Source organism: Falco naumanni, chromosome 2 (genome assembly GCF_017639655.2).
Source record: "Falco naumanni isolate bFalNau1 chromosome 2, bFalNau1.pat, whole genome shotgun sequence".
NCBI lineage: Eukaryota > Metazoa > Chordata > Aves > Falconiformes > Falconidae > Falco > Falco naumanni.
The window spans coordinates 93,604,845-93,612,412 of NC_054055.1; positions in this window are offsets into that span (position 1 = coordinate 93,604,845).

Below are 7,568 nucleotides of genomic sequence, written 5' to 3' on the forward strand. Positions count from 1 at the left end.
ACTGATGCAAGCAAATATCCTGGAAATACATACATTCCTCCTTTCCAGAGGCATAAACTTAACCTCTTCATAATACGAGTGGAACCTTTACATTTTCTAGAGTTACTGAATAAACCTAATCACTCTAGGCCTCCACTTAGTATCTCAGAGTAGGTGGAGTGGATGTTTGTGTTGAATAAAGTAGTTTCTGTGAGGCAGTACTTGCCTAAATGATTTTGTCCTTACATCCAAAACTGTACTGACAGAACTATTCAACTGCCGATTTCAAGATGAAAAATAATTTTACATTTTTCAGTCTTCAGATGGAGTTTTTCTCCCCCAAAATAACACTTGTTCTTTTACAAACTCATATAATACTGGTATAATTCTTGGGAAAAGAAAAAGAGCCTCTCCTTCACTCCAGCAGAATTTTGGTGCTTTAGGATTTTTCCCACGCATCCTGTCTGTTTGAGAGTAGCAAGAGACCCATGCAAATACGCTCTGGTTGATCCCAGGATGGCTCGTGCAATCCTTACATAGGGCTTTAAGATTACTTTTCATTTCCCCCAAGCATTATTTGAAAGTATGTATATGGCAGAAAACAAGTTATTCTTGCACCCTCCTTTCCCTCCCTCAGAGAGGCACTTTTTGTAGTAGAAGGAAAATTAATTACAGACATGAGCTACTTTCAGAGAGGATGGAGTAAAAAACCACAGAGTTCTTGCTAGCTGTAGGCCTTTACTGTAAGAAAATTCATTGCAAGGCTTATTCTGGTGAATTTGGGTGCCAGAGAGGTTAGCACATATATTACAGCAGAAGCAGGCATGAGGACATTCTGTCAAGGGGGACAAAGATTTCTTCAAAAACTACCAGATCTTAGAGAATATATTTCCAGCAGTAATTCTTTGCACTCCTGAACTGGCAGGTTTTTTTCTGCTGAAACAGTGACACAGATCAATTATAACTGTTTTGTGAAGGTCCTGCTTCCTAATAAGGGTGTTTTTACAGGAGTTTAGGGGGGTTTTGAGGGTAGTTGATGCAGGCATAGTGAGAGAGGTACCATCAGCTTCCATACTCAGTCACCAATCTCTGATACAGATTACTCACTGTGGTACTGTCCTCTGAAGAACACAAATGTAAAACTGAATGAAAGGAAAAAAAAAAGTATTTTCAATTACATTTATGGTTCTCTCCCTATGTCTCTTTGTGTGTTTCTGTGAACCGTGTTCCCTCAAAAAATCCACTTACCAGCAACGTACATGTCAACAGGACTGGAAATTCATATTCTACTGCTGCAAGTAAATACACGTATTGACAGGAGGGTAAGAATGTATTTGCAGTTGTGCCCTATTAATGACCTCTCTGGAGGTTGCTCATGCGAGGGCGGAACAGTCATGGACTATGTGTTAAGAGCGGTCAAGTAGATGTTCCGCCCAAATGGCTGTTGCCAAGAAGCTGCTTAATTATTGGGCACCAAAAGTAGTTGTCTCATGTTTTGACAGGCAAGAACCTGAAGTGTTTAGTTCTTTTGTTGTTACTATTATTTAGGATATAACTAAGCACCCATTGGTAAAAATCTTTAGTCATCAACTCTTTTATAAATTTTCAGAGTAATCTAATTTTACAAACATCCAAGTTACATGGTTATTACCTTACCTAAGAGTAGTGTAACTTCATGAATGCTGTACATGTGAGCAGCCAGTTTGACAGTTCTCTTGAGTATTTCACTGCTCCCATTGGGGTGGGGACTGCTAGGAAACTTGGTGAAAAATTTGTTGCTTCATTGTTTTTTAAAACACATCACTAGGGTGACAACTAGAACAAGATGTGTAAAACTAAACAATTACATTTGAGAAAATGGAATCAAGATAGTATTTATTTTCTTACAGCACTGTTACAACATGCAATGCAGTCAGGAAGCTATTGAAATACAGCACAAAATTTAATTTTGTCCTTTTCTTATGATTAGTATGATAATTGCTCTCACTGAAATTTTCAAGAAGCTCTGGACTACCAGAATTGTTCTTGGAACACTTCCCCCCCGGTACTGAGTAGGAACTGTAATTCTTCCAATTTACTTTTCACAGAAATTAAAATGAAGGCAGGAAGGAAACAGAAAAAATAAAAACAAACCAAAAAAACAACCTAAATCACCACTCGTCTACTTCACAGAATGCTAAAATTCAGTGAAGGCTACTAGGGAAATTGCCTGGGGCCTAATGTGGACAATATTGCAAATGTACTGGCTGAACAGACTATAAATAAAACCAAACAAGCTGTCAGGGTATACATGGAATGGGACGGGGAGTAATACAGAAAATGAAACCAGCATGTGTCAGCTGGGTGGTGCGTTCTACTTGCTTGTTGCACGTCACACCTTCCTCCCAGAAAATCAGCTCCAAAAGTAAATGAGCTGTAAGGAAAGCTGTCACAAATTATTGGGTATATGGAAAAATGCCCCCATGAAAATATGACAAGAGTGAAAAGTCTGAAATTGCTTGCTTGGCTCAGGAAAGCAATATGTGGGACATAAGAAGAGGGCAAAGTCAGGGTCTTCTGTTTTCCTGTGTCACACGCTGTTCAGCTAAATTACAAAGGTAGTGCATTCAAAACCAATAAAAATATTTCCCACCCTCACACATTAAGAAATTAAATACCCCACAATACCAATCAAGTAATGAACTAGATTAGAAAAGGAACTGGACATTTGTATGGATAAGAATGATAACCAGTTAGAGGTTCATGCAAATGTACTTGGAAAGAGAATTCAGCTGCCAGCCACCAGCACCTGCAGGCAAGCCTTGCCTCGCCCTGACGAGGCAGTGGGTCGGCCTGGGAATCCGAAACCCGGCGCTGCTTACCCTCACACTGCTCCTGTCCTTGTTTACACCAGCCAGGGCTGGGGGCAGGACACCCAAGCCACCAGAGGCTATGCTTGCAGTTGTGAGTTCAATCTGCCGCTGGTTGTCCTCCAGCACCCAGACCAAGGGGATGCAGACTGTTCTCTACTGCACCCCTTGGTGCTTGGCCTCCAAAGCTGGGCTGCTCACCAGCTCCACTGGTGGCTCGGGGCACACATTTGTAGGGGTCTTTCTAGGCGTTCAGCTTTCAACACGTGCTCAGACATGTCAGTTGACTAGTATATCCATAGCCAGAGAGACCTGAAATGTGTCTTGTAACAACGTTCCTCCACCTGAAAGATCCTGTGCACCAGTATTTTTGACTGCTTAGGCAATGGCTTCTGCTTTTTCATTCACATGCCCACTAATTCTTTGACACCACATCCCACTGAGAGAGATTGTTGTTTCCACATCCACACTAAACGTCTGCGGAGGCTCCTCTCCACCCCAGTAATGCTCTTACAGCAGCACTTTTCATCCACCCAACACACGATGGGCTTGAAAGTCTTGTTATACGTGATACAGGATGCAAGGTGGTGATGATACAGATGTTTAAATTGCAGGCATCAAAATCACAAAAGGGCACATGGCCAGCATTAAAACATTTCTGAAGTAAGTGGGACAAGAAGCTGGGTGTAATCAATCTATTCTGTAGCCATTATCTGTCTGTGAGGTAAGTTGGACTCATTTCTCCTTTGGAAGGACAGGGAATGCACAGAAGCAGCAGCTTTACCTGATTCTGAATCCTTCACATTTGACTGTGGAAACCACAGCTAACAGAACAAATAAATAAAATCAACTGCAGAATTAAGGTTTTGTTATATGCATACAAGTAAAAAACCTCACACTAACCATGGGTTTTCTTAAGGCATCATACATCAAAGCAGGCATCAAATCCTTATTCTTTTGTATTTTGTATATAACTGTTAACTAACTGCATTTTTGTCTTTCCGTACTTTTTCAAAATCACACTGAGATAAAATAACCTTTCTGCCCATGTAGTTTTGAATTAAGCATACCTCCCAAGTGTATCTGGAGAGGTTTGTCATAGCTTCATGAATCCCTGAATTAGCAAAGAAAAATGTTCTGTGCCATAATGAAAACCAGGCTTTTAAGAAACGAAGCAAGTGATTCATTCTTCAAGATAATTTGTACAGAGCACTGTCTCATTAAAAATGATAGAGTGACAAACTAATGATAATTATTTTGGTTGCTCCTCCTCTTGCAGTGGTATCTAGTTAAAAGTAACAGCTGAAGAGTACATTATGATTTTTTGAATATATTTAGACACACTAATAGATGTGGGTTTGCATTTATATGGTGCATGCATAATGAAGACCATTATGCATGGTCTCCATGTGTATATATATAGAGCCAATACTGGACTAAGAAGAAAATGAAGCCGTGCATATCTTCTGATGTCTTTGTAGGAACTGCTGTTTTCTGAAATAGTTAACTTCAATATAATACAAAGAAAACATAACAAGAAATTCATTTACTCACCATTTAATTTAAAAAATTGGAACACTGATCTAAAAAAGCCCCCGAACTCCCTAACATTTAAAACAAAGGAAAAGAGCGTCGAAAATGAGTAGTTTGGAACAAAAATCTACTAATGGATAACTATCTAAGGCTAGGTTACTGTACCGTTGTTACAGATGTATCAGTCAGCACTTGCCGAGACATACAGAATCACAGAAGCATTTAGGTTGGAAAAGACCTTTAAGATAACCGAGTTCAGCTGCTAACCTGGCACTGCCAAGTGCACCACTAAACCATGTCCCTAAGTGCCACATCTACACATCTTTTAAGTACCTTCAGGGATGGTGTCTCAACCACTTCCCTGGGCAGCCTGTTCCAATGCTTGACAACCCTTTTGGTGAAGAAATGTTTCCTCATATCCAGTCTAAACCTTCCCTGGTACAACCTAAGGCCATTTCCTCTTGTCCTATTGCCTGTGACTTGGGAGAAGAGACCAACACCCACCTCGCTACAACCTTCTTTCAGGTAGTTGCAAAGAGGGAGGTGGTCTCCCCTCAGCCTCCTTTTCTCCAGACTAAACAGCCCCAGTTCCCTCAGCTGCTCCTCACAGGACTTGTGCTCCAGACCCTTCACCGGCTCTGTTGCTGTTCTTTGGACACGCTTGTCACGGTCCACTCAGTGGACTCGTGATGGTTCATTTACTATGATCTTGAAGCGCAAAAATCAAGGCATTATGCTTTAATCAAAGAGCACAATTTTATTGCTTGCCCGTAAAGTGGCGTGCGATAGGTAGAATGACAGAAAGTGAAGAAAAGATAAAGTAAAAAGAAAAAGAAAGAGGATTATAGCTACCACCACGGGTCCAAGGTGTCCTTATGGTCCAGGTCCAGGCAGTGTCCCGCCGGTCCTTCCGATTGTCGTGATCCTTGGTGGGGAAGATCTCCCAAATTTGGTTGCTAAGGAGCCATCTTTTATGCTAAGCAACACACGTTGCTCCTCCTCTGGCCCATGGAATGCTGTCAGTCTCTGCCTTCTCAAGCAAGGTTATCACGCATGTTCTGGTTTGTTGTTACGACAATGGTTGTGATTCATCTTCTGGACAGCTGTTATGTGGCCTTATCGTAGTTGTTCCTTCCAGTGCTGGGTATCAGGGAGCAGCATAGTACTCCTCGTACCATGCAGTTCTCCTTCAGGGTCACTGGGTCTCGGTGTCCATGAGGACCACATTCCATCTCCAGATCTCTGTTAGCAATGTTGAGAAAATATCGTTCTCTTTAGACTTACTCTTACAACGCTCCAGCACCTCAACGTCTTTCTTGTAGTAAGAGCCAGACAATACATCTTCTGCACTTCTGGTGATTTGAAACGCATTCCATTACCAGTGTGGTTCTTGACACTGTAATCATACAACTAGGCTCTAGATACAGCACATGGACCGACAGCCTGATGTGGCTGCTGTTGCTTGGCAGTGCACTGATCAGTAACCAGACACACTTCGTTCCCTTTTATGTAATAGCTATTGCAAAGGAAAAGTCAGTAATAGGCGAGTTGCCAACAGTTCAAGGATGCATCTCATAGCCAGGTGGAACGCTCCTGTGCATAGGGTTGTTCTTCAAATGCGTGAGGTTAAAATTGATACCCTGCACTTCAGTACTGCATGCATAACCCCACTAAACAAACACCAAGATAACCAAACTGCAATAAGAAAAAAATAATAATAGTTTGATAGCCCAACTGAAGTGACAAACTAATGAAATCCAAAGTTTACTGAAGCAATTTAGGAAACTGAAAGCTTTGGTTAACTTTGTTTAGAGAACTGCTGTAAATGACAGAATAGAAATATAGGGGAACATTCTACCTTTTTTTAATTCTAGGATTTTACAGCCTTCCCTCTTGCTCCAAACAAGTTACTGAGTCAAAAAATTCCATGCACAGTAACTTGTTTGGAGGAAGAGGAAAGGCTGTAAACTAACTAATACTTCTGGACTAGTAACCTAATAGTTGAAGAGGATACTTCTGAAGATGTCACTATCTGAGAAGCAAGCAAGCTCTATCACTGTTCGAAGCTAACCTAAATGATTCCTGGGCAATCTGTTCCCAGTTTCTCAAAGGTTAATTCAAAAATCTGCAAGTTTAGCTTCTTCTAAGGAAAGCTGTTAATCTTTTTCTTTGCTTGTCCTCTGTTTTAAGCAACTGTGTTTTCTGTTACGTTGTCTCCGCTGCTTGGTATTATTTGCATCCATTTGGGTTTGGCTTGCTTTTGTCATTGATGTACAAGTGTTGTTTTGCTGGATTTTAGCGTCTGCACCATCCCAGTGCTTGCAATAATGTTAAAAAACACCCACTTACTTATGAAATAGACACATTTGGGCTACAAAGGTCTAGAAAATTCACCATGAATGTGAAGAGGTCTACCTCACCTCGGGTGGCAAGTGGAACGCAGACCTTAGCACACACAATAAAAACTGCTGGGCACTTGTAGCACTAACCTAAATGAAAAGCATGGGCCAGTCCTGAAAACTGCAGCATTACAGAAAACTTATTTCAGTTTTCCAGGTTAAAACCAGCTATGCAGATTTGAAAATATTAGCATGATTTTTTATAAGAGACTTTAAATACCAGAGCTCCAAATCAGATTCAGCTTGCTAGATCACTGCCTTTTTAAATGCAAATTTAGATAATGGGTTGTGGGTTGTTTTTTTTTTTTTTTTTTTACATACTTGCTTTTCATGAGACTTGGAAAACTAAGGTTTTATATGTAGGAGCAGTTTTTTATGAGATGGAGTTTAGTATCTATAACCATTATTCAGACTACACTTACATGAAAAGAAACATGAGGCCTGATGTGCAAAGCCCATGCAAATTAGCCCTCATGTATCTGAAAATATGAGGAATGATCAGGCTGGGTTTTAAGGAAGTGGACATTTAACACAGTGATTTTGAGCTCTTAGTCACCCAGGGAAGATTTGCTACTATCAGAATAGAACCACCTGTCTGTTTAGAAGGTGTCGTGTCAAACTTTACAGTAGACAGATCCTAGTATCTCCAGATTAAATCTGTGAGCAATTGTATTTGTCAAGAGTAAACATTAAGTTTTGAATCGTCTGATTTTTATGAGCGTAACAGATTTAACTTTTGTGGCCTTTAATTAATCCCAGATACAAAAAGCTCCTAAAGTACCTCATTTAACCACGACTTATCTTCCAT